The 24,231-nt window shown below is 39.4% G+C and overlaps 1 protein-coding gene across 4 annotated transcripts in view; it reads left to right on the top strand.

Moving 5' to 3' along the window:
- The window catches only part of LOC121960971 (cadherin-7), a 185,082-nt gene that overhangs the window by 35,567 nt on the left and 125,284 nt on the right, over positions 1-24,231 (top strand). For 3 of the 4 annotated variants that reach the window (XM_088072008.1, XM_088072009.1, XM_088072007.1), the window contains one exon: positions 19,075-19,216. The exons of the other annotated variant lie outside the window; for it this stretch is intronic. The gene's annotated coding sequence lies outside the window, so the exon portion shown is untranslated. The remainder of the gene's footprint in view (positions 1-19,074; positions 19,217-24,231) is intronic. 4 annotated transcript variants of the gene reach the window in all.

Here is a 24,231-nt window from a genome sequence, read left to right as displayed (position 1 = left end):
TTTGTGAAATTGGCAAACTTGTTATTTCTGTTGTCGTTTTCAGCTGCAACTGTAACATTTGAAGATATATAGCTAAGAAAATGGTGGTCTAACCTATCTGACCTTTCTGCTGTGCTTCTTGTACCGTGTTGCTTTGTGTTCTGCTTTGATAAACCAAGTATACTTGCACAGAAGCTAAGCAACGTACTGCTGTGGATGGGGTCGCAGCAAAATGCTTTTACCCACCTGATTAAAATTTGTATTAGTTCAAGTGTATGCTGTTTTTGGAATATTTTTAACCTTTAACAAACTTATGGAGGCAGCACAGAACAGAAACTCCTATGTTCTGCAAAGTAAAATTAGGTTTTTTTGTCAATAAAGCCTGGATGCTTTAAGATAATGGCTTCAGTTCCCCATCTGGGACTTTTTAGCGCTTTTAAATACAAATAATGTTAAAAGGTTTCCATGTCTAGGGGTTTAAACCACCACTTGACCTACTGTCATTATTGATTAAGCTGCCAATTGTTGTCATGTTTTGTTTGTTTAATCATTTAGTCTATAAAATGTAAACAGATTGCTCCTTTTGTCCAACTAGTGCAAAACCCAAAGACTCTTCATGTACTATCAACTGATAAAGGAAACGCTGAAACCAGCAAACATTTGACTTTTTTTTTTAACAATAAATGATAAAAAACAATAAATTGATTACCAAATATTTGGCAATTAATTTTCTAATAATCTACTAGTTGATTAATTTTTGTCTAATTTGCATTACTGTGAAAGTAGTATAATGGTAATCCTTCCAGCAAATTCAGATATCGTGATCCAAAGTTCATTTCCATTAACAGGGAGAGACCATGGAGTTTGATTATCAGAAATCAGTTGTAAATAGCACTATCTGCTGAGGCTTTGTTAAGTGCCATGAAAACGTGTGAAGTCAGTTTGGCACTGCTTAATAGGATTAATCTGTGTAATCAAGAAAATGCTGGTTGACATTCAGATAAAATTTTGGTAATCTAGGAAGTATAGTCATCATGTTGTACTTGGCTAAGAAGATAAATGGGGACAAAGAGTCTGTGCTGGTCCTTAAAAAGTCTTACAATGTCTTAAATTTTTTGACATTTTAGGCCTTGAAAGTCATTAAATAGTATTAAATTGTTATTTGTGAGGTTGTTATTGCCACAAATATTTTTTTCTAATTTCATTTATCCATCTTTAAATTTATTTTTGTCAAAATGAGTCAAGCTCTTCTGCAAGAATGTCTAAATTTCTGATGTTACAAGTCTTCAGACCTACCAGTGAAGTTGAAATAACTGTTTTCATACCTGAAGCTAACATCTTATTGCTCCCCAAAGTCAGCCACCCATCCATTGTCCATGAAGCAGCTGATTTAAAGTCCTTGTGACTGCAAAGTCTCAGGTTTCCTCTTTGATTTTGAAAGATCTCTCTCTGTCCTGGGACGCGGGGGCAACACACTGACTGTAAATTTTTTAAATGGCTGGCATCCTCCTCTTTAAAGTGTCAGGTTGCTAAAATAAAAACAGCTTCTCTTTCCTGAATCTGTTGTATTATATATTGAAAAGCACCTTGGAAATGGAACTCCTCGTGTTTGACTTCACCTAATAAGGTGTTGTGCTATTTTCCAGCTGCTGCCACTGCTGCTATTGTTAGGCTGTATTATTATTATTATTTGTGTGGGCGAGGAAGCTTCTGCTGTCACTGTCAGTCATTAACAGAAGGCACAATGGGTCCCGACAGATGAAAGAAGCAAATTAATTCAAGACCGATTTTAGAATCTGAAGTGTTACCATCTTGGCGTGAGCGTCCTGCATTCTTGGAATTTGCTTATTGCATTGGAAATGTGTCCAGAGCTGGAAGATGAACACATCAACACAAATGAACAGGAAACTTGTTTTTCCTTCCCAGTCATTCTACAGCACACAAATAGCATCAGCATGTTTCTCAAAGCTTTGAGAAATAAATTGTGTGATGTCAAAATGGCTAATTTTTCAGATTTTTCAAATGTTTCCTGGCAGTAAATTATTTCCTCTGGCGTGGTTTTGTGAGGATATAGCTGAGAACGATTTTACATATCCTGGCACAGGAATGTTTGTTTTTACATCAACAAATACTTTAAGAAAATAATCCCCATAATTTTGTTTTGCAAAAGTGGAAGAACAAGCTAAAATGTTCTTTGAATGCACTAATTCATCAAGTTGCTTCTCTCAAAATGTCACGAGACTCCATTATTGCTGCCTACTTCCATTTGGACTTCATCCTTGCAGTCTCTCTATTCCGCTTCCCGTTTATGTTCCCAGTCCAGGCAATGCAGTTGATATGGGAGGGAGGCCATAGCTTTGTTCAGCCCCAGAGGGAAAACTGTGCGGTCTACACTAGCTGAAGCTGCCTCTCTCTTGTCACAAGTTTCCTTGTTGCAGTCCATGAGGCGCCAGTGAAGTCTGATTTTTGTATGGAGATTTAAAAGTAATACAAGTCTTTTTAAACATTGATGCTCAGGGCAGTCCAGTATGATAACATGAATAATACTTTATTTCCAAATGATTAAATAGTAAAACCACTAATACTCAAAGCAGTGATTTCATCAAGATGTAAAGCCTTGTCCTGATTCATCAAGAAATGAATAGAAAAGGTACAATGAAATGATTATAAAGGGATTTGCTTTGGACTGTATTGATTCAAAACTACTGTCAGGTGTAGAATAGAACAGTTTTGATTTGATTTAAGTTCCAAATCACTGTTTAAATCATTCCTTTGCACTGAGTGTCATATTCAGAGTCTTCATATTTTCCATTTGAACGCAGTCTTGTCAAAGACATCAGAGTTAAAAAGGCTCAGCAGGTTATTCAAGAAACCGTCCTTGAACTGGGGCCATGGAGAACTCTGTCTTTTGTGGTGTAACGACCAATTGTCAGCTAAAAAGTCTGTTTTCTTAAAGGTCTAGAGTGAAGGTCTAGAGGCCTTGATGGTGCATTCATAAAGATATCTGAATTACTTTAAAATCGCTAAGAAATTAGAATCTTTGTTTTTTCTTTGCCTCACAATGAGCCATTTATATCGACATACGGAGCAGGTCCTCTTGCACAAAAATGTAGCCAAAAATTCAACAGTGACTCTAGATAGGGCCATTCACATTTTGCATCAGCCACCATAGTTCTATTACATGCTTGGCACTACATTGACCCCCCACCCCAACCCCCCGAAACAAAAAAAACCAAACAGTAATTTCACCTTGCTTACATTGTCACATATTGCAGCTTGGTCTGTGGACTTTCACATCCACATATGACCCGCGAGGTGTCTTGGCTGACTGTGTGGTTGACGTTCTTGGACAGCATGTCAATTTACGTCTGTTAAATGCATTGGATCTCTTTAAAATACAATTCAGTTTTCACAGGAAATGTACAGTTTCTGCTTGTTAGATGCATACAGTCTTCTTTAAAATAAACTTTCTTTGTTTACTGGGTTGGAATGTGAAAAAGAAAAGTTTTCTTGACAATTTCATTGTAACGCGGGGTGAGTTATTGATATAAAAATTGTCATTTGGGGCTTGTAGAATTCCTTTAGGCCTGATTGTACATATGCATTCTCTTTACAAACAAACAATGATGTGTGACAGGCAGCCGGAGCAGACTACAATCAAATGAAATTATCACAGAAGCCATCAAAATTTGTTTGTGGCTGCAGAATCGAAACCTTTGTAATTTAGTGTATGGTGGGCATTAGATTATTTTTTTTATATAAATCCATTAAAACAGAGTGAAGAATGAAAAAAAATGAAAACATGGGAGCATCTGCAGTAACTCAAATCTGCATTCAGTCCCAATAATGAAATTTGAAAGAAAGCCCTTGAGAGATTAGGGATTCCCCTTTGCCAACAGATGTTTGTGAAATGAAAGAGTTTCAAAGAGGAGAGGCCAGGGGAGGGGTGCGGAGGCAGGGCAAGAAAACAAGCAAAGTGTAATCTTGAGATGGAGGGGAAAATGTTTGGATTCTCTCCACATTTGTGCGATGGGGGTAAAGAGGACAATGGATGAGGCTGATTTCTACATTGTAAATGTGCAATCCCCCAGCAGAGGAGTGCTGCATCAGGATCAAGACTTAAACAATGTCGCCTTGCCTTTATCTCTCCGCCACACTCTCCAACGGACCTGCTGGAATTGACTCGCAGTCTGTTATTCCCAAATGCCTGAATCACAAACAGCTCCCTCTCATTCAAGTGCAACTTCATTACTGCTTGAAATATGCTCAGATTCAAGTATACATTGCTATTATATTCTTCGGCTTGTGTGACACTTGCATCATAATTTAGTTTACATAGGGCTGCCAGCTGAACAATTTTCTTTATGGCAATAAAGTGCCTGGAAAGTGAACTTTGTGATAACCCTGGACAGCAGAACTTTGACCTTCAGCTGCGATAAAATATCAAACAACGCAGGAATCTGAGAGAGAAATTGCTTCAAGATAGGGAGATAGAATCTTCCATTTGCCCTCTGTACAAATTCAACTAAAAGAACACTTGTTAAAGACCTCCACTTTATTGGACCCAAGCTGTCACATCTGATAAAGCTCACTGTAACCGAGTGGGCGACCCAGGGACAGCAGGGAGACCGGGAGATTGCTTGGTGCCAAACTTGTGTGACACTGAAATGCACCTTTAAACTCTGCGTTCACCAGATGATTATTTCAAGCTGGGAAAAAGAAACGTCTCACACTCAAAGTCAGTGGACCCCTTACCTCAGACAACATAGCAGCTGTTTAAAAATCTCCCAACGACAGACTTTGTTGCAATCTGGGCGCAACATTTGCCTGAAACACCTTGGACTTTAATGACGGCCATGAAACCACAAATGAGCAAGTGAAGACTTCCAGTGTGGAATCAGGAATGAACACATTAGCGTGCGCTGACAGATGAGTCTTAATTGTTACCTCTGGCAAATGTGACTTCACAAAAGAGAACAAAAGCACTCCTCGCAGCGCCCTGTTTGATGCAATGTGACGATGACCTTGCTGCAATGCACCCTCTGCAAGATCCTTAAGAGTTTATCTTGACAGACTCCCGAAGACTGTCTCTCAGGTGTCGCACTGATAGACCAATTCATTTAACTCTGTCACGATCCGGGGCTTTAGAGGCTGCTGCTTGATGAATCCCTATTGTTCCTCTGCCTGTCTGGCTGTTTGCACTCCTTGAGGCGAAGCTACATTACTGTTTCAATAGCCTTTAGACTATTACCTCATGAAAAAACGGCACTATTTTCAATAAGCATTGTCCTTTCTGTCCTATGTGCGATACCATGGTAACAATGATAATATGCACTACAGGATGAAAGAAAACATTGGTTCCAGGAAATTTTCCCGTGTAATGCCATCAGTATATCACACATAGATACCTATAGTCTGTGTTTATTGTCTTATCTTTTCACCGTTTTGAATTAAATATAATGTACTGCCAGTTAAGATCTACTTGTATCTCCTCTTGTATTTCATGTCTCAACACACCAGTAAACTAAACACAGTGGAAATGACTTCTAGTGATGAAAAAGCTGGGGACAGAATCAATCTTGATTCTCTCTTAAAAATTTGCTATAGTGAATGGAGTAGTGTGCCTGCAGTGTTTGTTTTGGGTCTTTTCAGACACGACAACATGGAAAAACTATTTAAAAACCACAATAATTCTATCTTTTTGACATTATTCTCTTGATAGTTTGCATTGTGGTGACCCGTCTGCTTCCAGCTGGCTCCCTGAAGCTGGTGTTGTGTGCACATTGAAATTAGGGCAAGGGACTATGACCAAAATGTTATCATGATAAATATCAGTCAATATCAATAATTATCACGATAAATAATAAATAATTATTTATTTTAAGATTAAAAGCTGATTTTGCTCCTGATAAAAGCTGAAGAAATCATAAGGTTAACTTGGGTTTAAATATTTAAAATCCGAGTGAGATTCAAAGCAATTACAGTGGGCTATCAGCGTCAGCACCATGGGATTAAGTTCAATACATAAGAGAAGAGAAGAAAAATAACCCACAACCTTGTCTTTGAAAGATGATTCTTGTTGCAGAAGACATTTACCGATAAGAATGATTTAATATCCGTGTTTAAGGTCAAACACAAACTGAAGTTAATAGATTTGAATTCTTGAGAAGTACTTTTGCATCTTGTTTCACAGTAGCTATACAACTGTGCAAAGAAAAGATGTGAGAAAGCAATAATGTAGAGTTCCTGTACTTTTTGCCATATTTATATATATATATATATATATATTTTCTTTTTTTTCTCAACTAAGCTGTATCTCTCAACTGTCCATGAACACAGCTTCATCTTTAATGAAACAAAGGTTTATTTTGAGCCCGGTTCTGTGTGATAAATACAGCATTTCTGCTCACATGGTGACAACATGATTTGTAACTAAATATTTATAAATAGCGCTTTAGAGAAAGTGTTTGGGTGAGATTTCCTCACTCCAGCACAAGGCATGTGTAGCTGGAGATGTTGGAAAAGTTTTACGTCTTTCGTGATGGTAAACTTCACACTGCTTTATATAAAAGGTTACCAGGAAGATGAGAGAAATAGAAGACCTAAAGTCTGGTATGTCCAGTTTTCACTTCATCTTTACTGTTTCTGTTTCTTTTTGCTATTGATTTTTTGCTGTTTTGTCTCACTAAAGAAATTGCCGGACAGCTAATTTTTGTCTGAGAACACAGAATATATGAGTGCAAAGTCCTCATTTTGTCACCAACCCTTACTGTCATACATCAAGAAATCACGACAAGTGGTTTCATCTGACTGTGCACACTCATTCTGAGCAGCTGGACAACCTCATTGCCAGGCGGGGAGCGTGTGAGTAGAGCGAGTGGTCTTGCCTGGTTCAGGAGTGGGCATGTGGGTGTTAGATGAGCCATTGATCCTTCCCAGCAGGCTTTTCCACCAGGCGATTCCTCCACTCGCACAACCCCCTCCCCCTACTCCATTGACTTTCTGCCATGACGTTCCGCTGTCACGGCAGGACCTGACATTTAATGATCCTCTGATGGAGTAACGTCACATTTATCACTCGTCGGCAGATGTGACAGGGCAGAATCTGAGGGCCGAGCATAGGCCACAGCAAAAAACAAACAATATAAGGAAGGAAGAGGGGCCGCACTCTGACTGACAGTGGGAGTAATTCAGGATAAAGTCCTCAAAATGACTGGGCAGAAATGTCCTCTGCAAGAACCCCAAGTAAGACAGATTTACCCAGTCAGGGATTACATTTTGAGAGGAAAAAGTCAAACCAAGCAGTGCAACCTTTTCTTATACTCCACAGTGACAGCTGCATTGTGAATGTGAATTGGCTTGTATTAAGAGCGGTATTCGGCATTGAAAGAGTTTCCAGGATGTCTGCGTTTTTTTTTAACCTTTCAAGAACCAAAACCACTTGAACAAAAGTGTTAGGGGTGGACTAAATAGTTTGTTTTATTATGTTCTAAGGTATCTGCAATTGTTAGCATGCCCTTCTAACTAGCTACCCAGACTAGTAATGTGTACGTAATTCAAGATAAAAAAAAAACTTTATTGTTTATTGTATAGTGACAGGAAATTACCTTAAAAAAGCAGGACTGTTTTTCCTTGTTTAAAAAGGATATTGTGGTGGGAATAAAAGAGTTCTTGTAAATTCTCCTTTACTTAAAACATTTAGCAGAAGGGAGTAGCTGGAGTGGTGGAGGAGGTGTAGAGGGTCATCAGTGATGCAATTTTCTTTTTCTTTTTACTGCCCAACTATAAAGCTCTGAAAGCTGTTGGTGCCGGTGATCTTAGTTGCATGTTTAATGATTCTGGTGATTTTTTTTCCTGCTTTTTTGGGTGAGAGAGTTGTACTTGTGACGTATTTCCAGATTACGTGAAAAAGTGACACGTGTACCATACTGCCCTGAAAGGATGGCTTTTTTCATCGCTGTGTGACGCGAAATCGATGACCAAGGGCTCATTTGATGACTTGTTCAGATCAGACTGATGAATGAGAGGAGCAGCTGCTGCAGAGTGAGTGAAAGCAAACTTTTAGACCCAGCACAAGTGAGAGTGTGGTGCAATTTGTAACTGAATGAAAAATATGTTCTAACAAAAGTAGGAAAGGTCCAACTGGAACGGTCCAGCTTGAAATATAGAAAATCAATATATGGAGACAAATTTTGATGTTGTGGAGGGCCGAAACAAATAAATAAATGTTCCTATCAGCTGTTTCTGTCTCTCCCTTTGTCAAACTCTGTGTTTCTAAGAGCTGTAACTACCCATGTATTGTTCCTGAAGCAATGTCCCATGAGGATACACTGGAAAATGAGGGACTTTGCCTCTCTTTTAGGTGCTAGGATGGAAAAATTGACAAGTGCATCAACAATAATTAAGAGGGATGGGGCTAAGCCAACAAATGTCATCTGCATTTGAAATTTGACCATTTTAAAATGAGATCTCACCTGTGCATCGACAGTTCAGGACAGCTGGTGCCTGTCACCTAACCTCCTGTCTGTGGGGGAAAAAACAGAGAATATTCAATAATAGATACGTGAGAGAATAGAAGATATTTTTAGGAAGATACCTGTCTCTACAAGCAGACAGAAAGGAACAGTCAGGGTATAAGACATCAGTATCGCCTGAGACAAAAAGATTTTGGGTTCTGAAGCCAAGATACTGAACTGTCCAAAATCTAGCTCCTGGCCCGCAGTACTCTGAATATAAGAAATAAAAGTCTTACACTCTGAAGTGATCCGCATACTATTTGGCGAGTACAAAAACATCCCAAGTGCGCTCTCGCCTCAAGCAACCGGTCTGACTCACATCTGAGGGGAAAAATCTGCACTGTAAGTTAAAACAGTGACTCTAAGGTCGAATAATTATGCATCCCTCCATGTGGCATATCGCTGCACAAAAAAGCTGTCTAACAAATTTTGACCGGGAAAAAAAAGGGAAGAAGAAGTAAAAGAAGAAGAAAAACAATGTCGAAGGACACTGAAAGAGATGTGTTAATTTACAAAAGGCTTGAGGAAGAGTTAATTAAGCCAGCTGCAGGAATGGGAGAAAGTGCTGAGTCCTGGAGACACAAAATATTTATTCATCAGCCCATTAAAGTTTAATTCCTTTTTCTACCCCCCCATTTTTAAAATGGAGGGAGAATGGAGGAAAGCTTTGAACATTTGACCTTATATGTAAAAGTGTAGGGTGAGTCTGAGAAGCCTCGGGGATTGTTTTAATCATTAAGAACCAGCAAGGAAAAAAAAGAAGAATTTGCTCTATTGGAGCGGACTTGCATATTATTCAAATCAGATTATTGCAGCATTTGATTATTCCGTTTTTCTGTAAAATTATGATCACACTCGGTTGAGGAAACAGATATGTGACAGTTCGAGCAGGTGACCTCGTTCTTGGAGGATCGATAATTGCTGGAGACAAATGGATACATGACAGGACAATGACAGATTGCAGTCTCAAGCAGCACGTCTGTCCGAATCCCGCTCCAAATATCCATCATGTCACACGTAACACTTCACTGTACTGTACGTTGTGCTTCTTCAATCTGCGTCTGATGAAAGGATGAGGCCTTGGCTGAGGAGGAAACAGTTTTGTGCTTGATTTGTCTGCGGCCTAATTATATGGCAACAAACGAGTTGCCAATCATGAGAATATATTGTCTGGTTTTATCTCAGGAACTCATCAAGTCAACCCAATTAAAAGCTGCAATGAGAAAGACATCGGCAGTGAACAGGGCTTTCATTCAGTTAATTCATGATTGCCAATTAAAATAGAATAGCGTGCAAAGTTGTAAAGCTGTCAGGAGGGCCAAGCTAAATTACCCTTTTCCACTTTGAATGATGGATGCGTTCATTGCTCTCCCTTATCTTATTTATTCTGTGGGCAGAGGAGGGAGGGAGAGCAGGGGACAAAAGCGGGAACAGTTTAAAGAGTGTGTTGCTGATGAAGAAGGTTCCTCCTTTTGGAGAACCGAAATTTGCCAATGAAAGATTGTTTAGCTTTTCTAGAAAAAAAAAACGTAATTAAATCACGTACAGTATCCCAGATCCATGCAGATGGCCCTATCTTTCCCAATCACTTATAAAAATGAAATCAAAAGACTGCAGATTATGTTGCAAGTCAGTATTGATAGTGATATATTAGGTGGCTATAGCTGTATTAACATCAGTGCGTGAACAATAGAGCAGCTGCAAATTGTTTTTTTCCCCAGTTTTTGAATGTACAACTTTGCTATTTTTAAACATTTAAGCTACTTTGGATCAAAAAAAGTTGTATCTAGCATTTGATACGAAGTAGGGGAGAGTTGCCTTAAATTAATGGTTACAGTTGTAACACGTTTTCTCTAGCTATGTAAATATCATCATGCCAACTTGTGGCCAATACTGTTGTAAACAACCTTGAGAAATATCCATATGAGTCATCCATTCTGCAGGTAATAGGTAAAAACTAAGATTTAGGGGTATTTTTGTATCGAAGTTTGAGTATTGTGGAGCTGAAGTGGCTGATTGTCTGCATGTATCTGTATCAGCTTTTGACAGTGTTATGTTTCGTACATTTTCTGATCGCATTCTTAGCATGAAAACAACCAAAAAACAGGAGCTTGTCTGAAATATTTTTGATTTGCAGCTGTTTGTAGGTAAAAAGTAAAAGAGCGAAAGGTGAAAAAGTATTGTGGCGACTCTCCTCTAGATTTATTAAAAATAACATTTCCCATAAGCTGTTTTCTCATATCTGGAGAATGAGGTCCAGACATCTGGAGTCTCTCTTTCACTCACAGGAGGAGATTTTCTGTGACAGTTCTCACCTTCTAGAAATACTCGGTTTGGCTGAGAAGAGTGGTGCAGGAGGCAGGACGAGATGCAAAAAGTCAGCTTAAGATGTAATTCTACAAAGCAAAAAAAATGTGTTAAATGATCATATATTACTGGCTCATATTGATTGCGGGCCCCTAAATCGAATCGAATCGAAATCGTATCATGGCAGACCTTGTGATACTGGCAAATATCGTATCGCCCAAAGTATTGATACAATATCGTATAGTGATGAAACCAGTGACTTATACTCCTACTAGATAATTATTGTTTGCACAAGTTTATAAAACACCTATTTGGACTTTGAGGGCTCTGTATTGATGTGAATAGGTGCCACATGCACATTAAAAGACATAACTTCTCCCAACAAAAGAGAATAAGAGTAAATCATGTCTAAATTTGTGTTGACCAAGGATAACAACAAAGCTCAATAGCTGTACTGTGACATATTTCCCAGTGAAACGATTATTTGAGCGGAGTTAGAGGAGTTAGAGGAGTGATTTATATCAAATTCTTCAAAATTGATTGGAGCGGTTTTTTGTTTTACATATATTTGGCATTTAACAAGAGATAAATGATTAATTAACACAGGGTCACAGAATTAAGCTGGAAAAATGTACTTTTCATTTAATGGGAATAATATGAGAAGTTTACCTACAGGAGAATAATTAATAAAAAACAATACAAAATGCCCGAGAGCTTTGCCGCATTATATTCCATTTTATTTATATTTTTCCTTGAAATAAATAAAGACATTTCCACCATAAATCGGTGCATAAATATTCAATGTTTGAAGCTTTTCTAGGGGAGGAACCCCAGACCTCCTCCTACTTTAAAACCTAACCTAGACCCTTGCCTGTTACTAATCTCATATCCTCACTTTTACCACAAGGCACCCATGTGTGTAAATATACATATTTAACCAGTAATACCAACAGAATCAGCACATATAGCCGGCATAGATCAAGTCATCTTTTGCAGAAACGATTTGAAAAGTCTGTTTTTCTGTCAACGCAGTGCTCTAAATGCCATTTCAACGTGTCCACAACAGTTAAAGTGAAGGCAACTTATCCCGGTTGTGTCTTCTGCACCATTAGCCACTGTTGCCACACTATTGATGGCCTAATTAAAATGTGTCAGGCAGAAATATGTCACATTTTTTTTGAAAGGCTGAAATTGATAGCTCACATTAATTTTCACTTTCTCAAAATGACCTTTAATTTCGCTCGCCAAACGCAGGCCTGTGTCTACACCGGCACACCCTCCCGTTTCGCGCTCCTGAAACAATATGTCAAATGGCTCTGACAACACGCGGAGGAAGCCGACCGTTCATCTCAAAGCCCAAATTGAAGTCGCTCTCAGGTTTCAAATATCCAGGAGAAAATGATATGCCAACGCCTCCCTATAGAGTCATGGCATCCAATGTTTTTTTTTTTCTTTTTAATAACTAATCACTGATCTCAAGCTACTTCCTTTTGCAATTTGCTCACTTTTGATCTTTCCTGTGTAGCCCAGCATTTATATCCTGCTCTTGGGATTCTCTCTTTGTGAAAGCAAAACAACCCCCGGATCCCGAAGTGTCGCTGCATAGAGGTTTTCCCTGATACAGCCTGGGAGAAAGTGATAGTTTCCATTTGGAGTTTGTTCTCATCCTCAGGAGACGTGCTCCACAGGTCAAGCTCTTTGCAACAGATTAAAAGAGAGTGTCACTAATGTCACTCGGCCGGGGAATCAATGGCACAGCGTAGGAAATGAAAGCTGTGACGGACGTGGATGACCACATCAGCTCCTGTCACCGTGTGTCCACTCGGAGTATTCTCCTCATTCTGGCAGCTGCCGGGACCTGAGGAGGGGGGTTGGGGGCGTCCTGTCAGCTGAAGCCAGCGTGGCCCCGACACACTCCTGAACCATGGAAAGCCCACTGGGGCCTCTCTAGAAAAGGCTTACAGCGCCTCAGACACTCACACCATCAGCTCAATCAACTCGTGCCACTCTGGACGGAGCTTTGCTGCCGCTCCAGTGGAGAACTTTTCTCATTTCAGACGTGGGGTTTGTCCTCACATGAGAAATCAAAGTGTTAGAAGTTAGAAACAGAGAAAAATTAAGTTTAAGTGGGGAATGGTGAACGGGACTGAAAGCAAGACTTTTTTTTTTCCTGCTCACATTGGTAATCAACAGAGCTCAGTGTTGCTGAACCTTTATTTCATATACTGATTGCATTTTCAGACAGTGGATTTAATCATCATTTGTCATCCTTTGTTTTTTATTTCTTCTTTATTTGTCTGTATGTGCAAAGGATGTCATCCATTTAGATGTGTGCTTTTTTGTCATTTTCAAACTGACAGTATAACTCTTGATATTTCACAGCCTGTCAGTGTTCAAATTTATCTCAGGCTAATGAAAACTTGGGCCCTGTCCCAATATCCACACTTGCGCCGCCGTGCCCCTCAATTACCCTATCACTAACCCCCGTCCCCGTAGCTCACTCAGACAAACAGTAAATTCGCTACCTAAACTAACAGTGGTGACTGTCAGTGTCAAAGACATATCCAGAGATGCTATACAGAACTTACGGCGACAGAAGCTTCGTATTTCACACAGTAGCCATCAAAAGGGTCTTCACTGTGCTGTGTTGTAGGATTAACCAGCCTTTGCTTTCTTTGTAACACTGCAGCTAAGTAAACCTGAATGCTTTTCTATTGGGTGGGCTTTAACCACAACCTTTTGCCACAGTTACCACTGATCATCAAAGAAGAAAAATACTAAGACTAAGTTGAACACATGACATGATGAAGCTGAAGTTGGCCATTAGCTGACTTTACCTAGCAGAGTTTGCTGCAAGGGGACGCTTTACACTACATAAAATAGAATAAAACCGCAGGAAAGTCAAAATTCCTGATGCTTTTCTATGGAGGTCTACAAGCAGGGTGTCCAAATGAATTGTGTAGCTGCAGGTAATGTTGGCTCGTGGGGTTTGAGGGCGGGGCTTAGCGATAGGTCAGTTGCGCATTCTTACTAAGGGGTGCAAAACCATAGGGTGTCCCAATTCTCTAGCTTTGTTCTCCAGAGGTGATAATCACCACCCTCCTGCAGCCTTAATGCACCCCTCCCACATCAGACCACACTCCGCAGAAGGCTTTTACCCAGAATCCCTGTTGCATCATGACATTTCAAACTGCTAACCTGTGGGACGGATTGAGTCAACATTAAAGCTATTATTAAAGGCATGCATCACCCGTATTAATGGCTAAACTGAAAGGTAAAATTAAGTTGTATATATCTTCGAACTAATATATATTATACTGTTATTATTATACTGTTTATTTACGTGTTGGTTGGGTGTCAGCATCTGTGTTTGGATTCGGTTCTTCTCCCGTGGTTCCTAATTCGCCATATAATCTGCTGGCAGTGATTTCGTCTTCATTTTAGCAGCAGTACAGCGAACAGTGTGACTATGGCCATTGTTTTGTCATAGTGACACAGGTAAATGACGTGTACGTACCTGTCCAAATTCTATTTTCAGTAAATATTGTTTCATATAAGTCCATATGCTTGCTTTGTTTCTTGGTAGGACACTTTACAGACACGAAATGCAATAGTGCAATTTGCAAAAACTTCGTCCAACCTGAAGCTGTTTGGTTGTGCTCAGCAAACAGTGTCCTAAAACCAGTGGCCACAAGGGAAATCAACATTTTCAAAGAACAGTCTTGGCAGCTTGATCCTTAATTTTCAAGCAACACAGATAGTTTTATACTTTTACTCCTTAACTTAAGTTTATTCCATTATGAGGCTGCATTAAGAAGCAGCATCATTTTAACATATTGAGATATTTCACACTTGACAGCAAATATTTGTCCTTGTTTTCTCATTTTGAACACAATCTTCTCCCCCTCTAAAGTCTATTTTTACTTTGTGCCTAAAACAATGCCTTACTTTATATTCACTTTCTGTGTGGAAGAAAAAAAAAGATTGGTAATGTATTTCGTTCTGCTCGCCCTCCACCCACTGACTCAGCAAGTGTTCTTGGCTCATACAATCCCATTCACATAAAGACCGAAAGAACATTTAATGGGTGGAATAGAAACTCCTGCAGTTAATGAGAAACATTTTGAAATATGCCCGATAAGAGGAAGAAGACCTGAGTTTTTCCACTGGCATTCATTACCCAGTGAATTCAGTCAGCCCGGCTCCTCATGCGTGCCTGTGTATTCCCATTTGACACTTGTTGGTTGATCGAGTCCATTAGATTATCACTGTTCATTTCCTTTTCTCAAGATTGGGGACTCAGTTCTGTCACCGGCAGGAAGGTTCAGGCACGGCAGGAGCACCAGATTCAGCTTGACAGCACCGCATTTGATTTTCAGGATCAGGACGCATCGGCTGACGCAAACGCCACCTGGGCTGCTGGCCGTGCTGTTTGTGCACACCTGTGTCTCCTGAAAAGAAATAAAAAGGCGCTGCTTGTTTCCTTGTTACATGGTGGCCAGGAAACATGGGGTTCGTTGAAGCAAACAGAATGCAGATGCTTGTGGTGTGGGAAAAAGGGATGTGGAAGGAAGAGGAGCGAGCAGATGAAGGGATGGGAGGATAACAAGCTCTTTGCCAGCCAGGCAACCATGAGTGCTATTGCTCTGCTGGAGTGAATGCAACAGGCCCGGCTTTTTCAGCCTGCCTACTGGAGCATGTGAACACACATCTTCCCCGCCATGGGAGAGGAGACTGTCATGACAAAGCCAATGCCTTTGCGCCTTTTTTGGTCTTTTACTATCCCTTCCTGGTCCTCATCTGTGTCTCTGTCTCATCCTGTGCTCATTTCTGTCTTGTTTGTGCTTTCTTCCTTCCTTTCTTTCTCATTGTATATAACACAAGGTGACATTATTTTCCTTCTTTTCAAAATGGAAAGAAAAGCATCTGGGTGATATGCAGTCAAGGCTTGCTGTCAAAAGCTTGGAACATTTGCCACCTTTCGGAGAAATCCTAATTGAAAACCCCTGGCTCTGGAGGTGCAACAAATAAACTAGCAATGTGTAAACTAGGAATGAATACAGATGCTATCTCTGGATGCAACCACAAGAAGTTTCTTTAAATGATTGTGCATCTTAATGTGAAGGAATTTCACAAGTATGACTAAATCCTTTGAAACTGAATTGACATCACTTTTCTTGTGCTGCATTCAGACACCTTTGCAAGTATTGAAACCTTGAAATTATGAGCAATTTGGTTTGCTTTCTTTTGAAAATATTGGGAAAAAGGAGCGTAGCAATTTAACAAGAACTGCTCCACAAGAAATTAGTAGATTTGGAAATGTCTCTTTAAAGAAGACACAGAAAAATGTCAAAAAAATATAAATTTCTATTATAATTATATATTTTAAATTATTTTATGGAATTATTGGAATTATTTCTGGTCATTTCCTTGTTTATTTTTTTCATTTACTTTTTTTTTTGCTAATTGCTTTTTTTTTTTTTAAAGTTATTCATTGCCTTTTTTGAAAGACATCAAGCCAATTTGCTCAAGTCTTGAAGGGTTAAGTGGCAACTTTTTTGGTTGTGGTATTCTTTTCAAGAAATCTTTTTTGTAAATATGAAAGTTACAGTTTGAAAGTTGTAGCTATTTTGCAGATGGCAGCAGCTATAGTCACCTTGACTTTACAGCAATCACAATGAATAAAATTAATCAAGTTTTTTGAAAAGAATCATTAAAACATTCATAGAAACTTCTCCAGCTGCTCCTGCTGCTGCTGCTGCAAAAAAAAAAATCCACTTTATTTTGTATGCTTAATACTCGTAGTTATAACTAAATACTGTATGATTAATCTGTGATCAGAGTGCACATGGATGACCCTCTCAAGGCTAAATTAAAACAGCTCTACCTTATCTCATATATTGGATTACTGTGATCACGTTTGTATTAATGAGATAAAGATTGACTTTGCAAATCTCTTTCTGGACTGCTGTTGTTAGTCCAATAGCTATGTTAGCACCAAAGTTTAAGCAAACAGAGCCACCTGTGGTTTTTCCAATTCTGTCCACTTTTCAACACATTTCATCTAATTCACTAAACTGCTGTAGTTATTGAGTGAGCTACAAGCTTATGTGTGAATATAGAAACAGAATCAGGTTATTTAGCTACATGCCAGCTAGTCAAATCTAATTTTTCTTTTTTTTACACCTTTTTTTTGAAGCCCTAATGAAGGCTGATGTTTAGTTGAAACATGTTGGCTTTTTTAAATGATTTAGCCACTATAATAAAGGCTTTTTAATGTAAATCTGTCACATTTTTCACGTTTGCATACTTTTGGAGTGCCTGGATTTCCCTCTCGCCTCATCATAGTCAAATATAATGTTTAGTCTCAACTGTTCTGAGGGGTTCAGGTAGTTTGCATCTTTTTCCACCATAAAACTGGTTCACCATTGCTGTGTGTGTGTGTGTGTGTGTGTGTGTGTGTGTGTGTGTGTGTGTGCGTGCGTGCGTGCGTGCGTGCGTGCGTGCGTGCGTGCGTGCGTGCGTGCGTGCGTGCGTGCGTGTGTGTAGGTGTACTGACACTCTCTATGTAATAGAAAGCTATAGATTACAAGTGTTGATACTTCAGTTATAGATTTAGGCTGACATGTCTGTTTAAACTGCCTGAACACACATAGCCATGTTATACCAGTGTGTCATCCTGGCATTTGCAACACTGTAGTTCAGTTTAAAGCTGCATCAGCATGTTTTTGACCACTGAAGGACAAAAGAACCAAAATAAAAGGCGCTCCATATAGTTTACATTTATTGGCCTATTTACACATCCAGAGGAGACACAACAATGTTAGCATGAATGTGGAGTATTTCTGACTTCTCACATGGTTCCTACACATTTTCATGGACACAATTTCAAAACTTTCCCTTAAATTTTAAGGATTGATTAAAAAAAAAAAGTCTTTTATGAAGGGAGAGACTGACCAGGGGGAGAAAATGTAGAAAAATCCATGGTAATGGTAAACAAAACACACACGCATGCATATTTAAGCAATGGTACATCGCCTGAAACTATTAGGGATTTTTTGCAAATTCAATGACTTTTCCAGGTTTTTTCATGACTGTGGCACCCCGTACCTAATGGATATAAATTTAATATTCACTGTCCTTTTAGCTCTGTTTTGGTCTCCACCAGTGACTGTATATAAAGATGGACAACATGACCGTGTCAGTCAGTGTGCTCACCGTCAATGGCGCTGCCCGGGACTGGGTCGGACAGGTGTATTTGTGGAAACTCAATACCAAGACTCCACTTCCCGATCGTTACTGCGCAGACTCTTGCTCCAAAAGCACTAGATAGTAGCACGGGAATTTTTGGCTTTTGGCTTCATTCTTTAACAGTGGGGGAGAGTGGGGACATGCTGTCAATCTTTATATACAGTTTATGGTCTCCATCAACTCCTGATGGAAATGTTTGGTTGTTAAGCTGCTCTTAAACTCTATTTACTAGCTATTCCAGGAATATGTCAGTCTTCTTTTTTGTGTGGTACACAGTGGGTTTATCAGAACTTTTTTGGTAAAAACAGAAAACTTGGTTGATAAAATTTGAATGCACAAAGAACAATGCAAACAATTAACATAGGCTAAAAAAAAGCTTAAGGGGGCTGGGTGATAATTGTCAATTTGTTGGTGGCAGTCATTTATGATTTAGGATACTTTTTTTCAACTTTATGTTTATTGGGCAAAATTAAACACATTTTAGTTATTACAACACTTCTCTTTCAAACTTTACCAAAAACTAAAACTTGTAGTCTGTATAGATTTCATATACCTCCCAGTCCCCTTTGTCCCTGTTACACCCCAGCTAAACTCTTCTTTTCCCCTCATCCATTGCCCTCCACCCCCTCACCAACTCATTGCTGCTATCTGTGGGACAGAACCATCCAGAAACAATGTGTTTATAAAACCATTAGTTGCCCAATTAAAATAGAAAAACAACAAAATAAGCTAATAAAAAATAAACATATTAAGCAGAAATTATATGAAAACAATGGCCCTGACCCTGGCGGCCGCAATTTTCCAGTAAGTTGAATATTTACTTTTTGAATGCTTACTGTAGCTTTAAACATTTCTTATTTTTGGTCAGTGGAAAAAGAATGACAGCCACGAATGAAATGCAATTGGCGTTTTAACCCAAGGTTTCAAAAGTCATACCTACTTGCTGTGCATATTATGGTATATTATAATAGTGGTGTTGACATGTAGGATCTCCTCTGACAGCCTTTTTTCCCTTTCGCAGAGAATTTGAGGAGCAGATTTGAGTGTGAATTGAGAGCACAGCCCGAGCTGCCACGGCTCTGACACACAGACCACTGAATGGTGCAAGTTGGTGCGTCATTAGGATTCGGCTCAGGATGCTGTCTCTGCCGACACAAACTGAGGTGAATGAACATGTCTGTCTGCAGTGAGACGTTTCTCTTTCAGAACCTGCTGTGACGCGTCTGGAGGGAAATTGCTGAGAGTGACCTCTGTACTAGTCTGTTATCTATCTCAAGTATTTACCTAGATTTTCTTTCCTCCTTTAAGGGCTCTCTGTCTCGATCTTGAGAAAGAATGAATGTCACTTTACTTCTAGATGCGCGTTGCAGAAGCGATTCTGCCTGACGGGATATGAAAGATGCCACGAGTTCATGATAAACTTTCAGTAACATTGATTATTCGCGCAGATGCAGAAGATTGTCCTTGAAGAATGACTGTCTCTGCAGCGTTGGCAGTCAGTGTCACCAACCACCAAGTCATAATTTTGCTTGCGTGCAAAATTGCATCTGCAAGCATGACAACATTCTCAACACACTGTATATCAATGAGGATTAAGACAATTTATATATAGAGGGTGCGAGTGGAGGTCTGTGTGCCGCAGAATCTCCTTGTGAGGAAATATGAGAAAAATATAAAATACCTAAAAAAGGGAGTGGGGATGATAAAAACCTGTTACATTAAATTATTCGAAGTCTAACCCTCTGGAAGACAAGTTCTAAGCTGCAACTCAGCAAGATTGCCATTCCTCCCCCGTAATCTATTTAACCCCCAGGGGAACAGGAGAGGTATGGGCTAAATTAGTGTAATCTGAATGAGGGTTTCTTGAATATGGTGGTTTCAGCCAGTGAGGGATTGTATCCGCCTCCAGCTTCAGTGGGCTGACAGACAATGAGGATATGACCATCTGAATCGATACAGCCAATCCCCCATGATTAGGTCATCCATTAGTTCACTTGATCTTTCGACCCTCTTACATAGCATTAGATGAAAATGTAATCGCTCAATACTTGCTGGATGATTAGTCCAAATCCCTGAGTCTCAGAGAGGAGAAGCAGGAATGTTTTGATGCAGCGTATGCAAATAAGTCCGCCTTTTGTATTTTGGTCATGGTGCTGGAGTCAGGGGGACGTCAACTCCCCGGCCTTGTCCCTTGAACATCAAGGCCCCTCTGCTCCCTCTGATCCGCGGCTCTCTGCAGCCTTATGAGCACCATGTAGTGAAAATGCATGTTCACATACTGTGCGCAGTGCTCAAAAATCCCACACTGTGGCTTCAGCCTTCCTGTGAGAAACACTGCTCCAGAAAATGTCTGAGCTCCACAGAAAAAAAAATCAATCAACAAAAAGAATTAGAATAAAATAAAAAAACAATTAAGGGGGCATTTTAGCTTGTGCGCAAATGTCTTGGTGCAATTATGGAGGAGAGGAGTCAGAGATGAATTAGAACAAACGCTAAATGGAATTCAGTTTGATGATAAATCAGGACCCCGCTGTCAAGATCACGGTGTGAAAAAGGTCACTTGCTTTGAATCATTGCTCCGCCTGCACCAAGGAATGCGAAGGCCGACGCAGTGTGGTGACTTCTACTTTCATAAACTTAAAAACGTAAACTAAAAATGTATTAAACTGCAAATGTAAGGGGATTTTTAACATTTTTTTTTATTTCAATGTGTCTTTACCTATTTGCGTCTCCATAATAATAATAGAAAAGATCATGTGTGGCTGTTTGAATGTTATTCTCCTGCTCTTGCTTGCTGTGCCTGAATCTTCTTACTGCTGCTCTGCAGTGCTCCTCAGAAAAACACATGTTATGACAGCTCTTTAACTGTGAGCACAGCGACATGTTTTCTTTAAATGTCCACTGGGGAAATCAATACCTTGTTTACAGCTGAAATTGGCCAGTCGATGTTACAATCATCTGTTTCCAATGACAGTGATGGCAGTTACTGGAATTATAATGTCAATTGTCTTTTAGCAGGTCAGAGATTGACCAGCCATTACCATTACTTATTTTGCTGTTAAGAGTCGATCCATATTTTTATGTCAGTTAGAGCAATGATATCCAACCAGGTGTAAGCTGTACCCAAGGGGTACTTCTGCACTTGTCAGGGTTCGTGGAACGATTTTAAGAGTAGCTCAAGTAATTTAAAAAAATTACAATATGATTAAAAATATATATCCATATATTGAGTCAGCTGTAACGCCGAACACTACACGTTGTAATCAGCAGTATGAGCGAGCAAATACAGAGCTCTGAACTGTTCAAACTAACAGATGAAATCTAACTTAGTTAAAAGTAATGGATAAAAAGTTAAAAGAGTTTGCATTAAGTAATAAATAAACGGACACATGGCAAAAAAAATAATGGATAAACTGATAAAAAAAGCTTAAAGTAATGGATACAAAGTTGAAATAGGTTGTTAAAAGTACTGAAACAATTAAAGTAGTTAGCCAAAATCACTGGCTAAACTGTTGGCAAGGTAAGAGTTTTGGATAAACAGTTTCAAATAGTTAGCCAAAAGCACTTGATAAAATGTTAAAATTGCTACAAAATAAGTAAAAACAGTTGAAGTTCAAGTTAAACAGTTAAAATAGTTATCTAAAAGTGCTGAATAAACAATTGAAGTAGCCAAAAAAGGGAAAAACAGGTAAAATAGTAAACATATAATACTAGGTAAATGATTGAAATGTAAGGTAACGGCAGCATAACAGATTAACAGTCAAGAAACCTACAGTGGTTGAAATGGCAAGAAAAAAAAGTTGAAATAGCTAAAAGTGGCCTAGATAGTTACTGTTGAACCATGCCTCACTAAAAGTAATGGAGTAATGGATTAACAGTAATGGAGTAGTTAGCAAATGTTTAAATTAATGGCAAGGGCTATACAGCTGAGTGAGTTTGCTTAATGTATGGCATAAATGATTTAAATATCTCAATGTAAAAGAAAACAGCTGAAATAGTTAACTAATGGTGAGATATTCAAACTTCCAAGTGGTCGTAGTCCAAAACCAAACTTGACCAAACCATCTAAACACTGATAATTCTTGACTTTATAGCTGCGTTTCCATCTTCTTTTAATGCACATTTGAATTCACAAGTAAAAAAAAAACCTTTGTGAAAACCTCATAATAGTTCTCACATCAATGAAAGGTGAGCGACTAAGTGGAAACACAGTCAGCAAATATATGATGAGGTACACTCACCTGCTATTTCTGTTGTCCATGTACTCAGTTATTATACATCCACTGATCTCCATTGTTTGAGGTTTGACTGGTGCTTTTTCAGTTTCGCGTTGTGCCCTTTCCTGTACCTGACTTGAGAATTAGGAGCCACCTGCTGCATATGTTGATCAACCAGCTCCCAATATTTGCAACAGTAGTGGATGGAAAAGTGCATGAATTTGTGTTTTCTTTTGACAATTTTCTGAAAATTAGGTTAAAATTTATGCTAAGTTTGGATGGAAACATGGCTCCTGAAAACATTATTGTAAGCTTACAATCTACCTTCAGTTCATATGACTTTATTAGAGCCATATCTATGTAAATATTAAATGCAGCTACAGGCAGGCAGCCTATAGTGGCAAATATTATGCAGAAATCAAACTTGATTGTCCTTGAAGGTCATATTTTATTAATGCTCTATAAGCTGCTACAGTAACCCTTCACTGTTTTTCTTGTTAGTCTGTGAACAAAAAGACCCATCAAGCAGTGTGTCACAGGGGAGCAGATAACAGTAGGCCAGGTGAGCGGAGGTCAGAGCATCCTGATGCGGGGAAAAGGCGGGGGTGACGAGGGTGGAGGAGATGTAATGGAGGCATGGCAGTTAAATGCCGGGGCCGGCTTGGAGATCCGGAGGGAGCGGGACGCGGGCCACATCACCTCAGGCATCTCCTGACCGCGAGTGATTGATGGGGAAGAGCTGACGAGCCGGGCTCCCAATGTCACTCTCCAATTAAATAACTCTCACCGCTGAACTGCAGCCTCCCCCCCTCTGCACACCCCCCTCCTGCCATACACCTCCCTCTTCTCCTCCCTTTCACCTCTCCCTCTATTATCGCACACCCACTCTCCCTCTGCACTTTGTCTCCCTTTAAGTTCTTATTTAGTCCAGCTTGCTTCACTTTTATCTCCTTTAACGCTCCCTTTGCCGCCTACACGCAGTGATACTCAACGTATGGCACATGGACCAAATATGGCCCCCAATGGAGTGCCGGGAGGCCCCCTAATCTTTTTTTAATTCACAATAAAAATAGCATGATGCACACTGGAAATTCTTTTTGTACTTTTAGTATACATAAGGTGTCAGAGTGCATAAAACAGCATCAAAATAGAGCTTGTTTATAAATTAAAAAAAACCCTAGAAACATCCTAAAATTCAAGAAATGTCCTTAAATCTGAGAAATGTGTTAAAATCCTAGAAATTTCCTCAAATCCTAGAAATGTCCTAAAACCGTAGAAATGCTCTTAAATCATAACAGGGTCCTAAAATTGTAGAAATGTTCTTAAAATCATAGAAATGTGCCAAAATCCTAGAAATGCCCCAATATCTGAGAAAAGTCCTATAATCTTGGAAATGTCCTAAAATCTGAGAAATGTCCTAAATCCTAGACGTGCAAAAATTCACCAAATTCTTAAAATCCTAGAAACATGGAGCTGCTGTGCCTGGCCCCTGGCCTCCTTTCATTTTGCAAAAGTGGCCCCCAAGCAAAGCGGGTTGTGTGTCCCTGTCCTTTATTATTTCCCCTCTCACCCCACTGCATTGTAATATAGCTTATTTTTACCTGCCCATTGTCCCCTGTGTCTAATTTCATCTCTACTAACTGCTCTTCCAGGTATGACAGACAGAGGCTGCTCTTTCTATTAGTTTGGGTCAGTGCTCCTTTTACCTAAATGACAGAAAGAGCTGCACAATTGTCTCAAAAATGCAAATAGCAAGGAGAAAAACACACAGGAGATAATCCTCGGCCGACTAACGATCAGTCTTTAAAGTGAACAGGTGTAAATATTTTATAGAAATATATGTAAAAATCAGAGTTCAAAGTGTTTACACTGAGGCTGGAGGAGAATAGAGAATATGTGTTTTTGTGTGGAGACAGAGAGTTCAGTGTTTACTGTCACTAATTAGAAACTAATAGTGGTTT

The sequence above is a fragment of the Plectropomus leopardus genome, chromosome 21 (assembly GCF_026936395.1).
Source record: "Plectropomus leopardus strain MGB_pleo_1.0 chromosome 21, ASM2693639v1, whole genome shotgun sequence".
Taxonomy (NCBI): Eukaryota; Metazoa; Chordata; class Actinopteri; order Perciformes; family Serranidae; genus Plectropomus; species Plectropomus leopardus.
The sequence above is the reverse complement of the archived record's forward strand: the minus strand, read 5'-3'. Positions and strand labels throughout refer to the sequence as shown.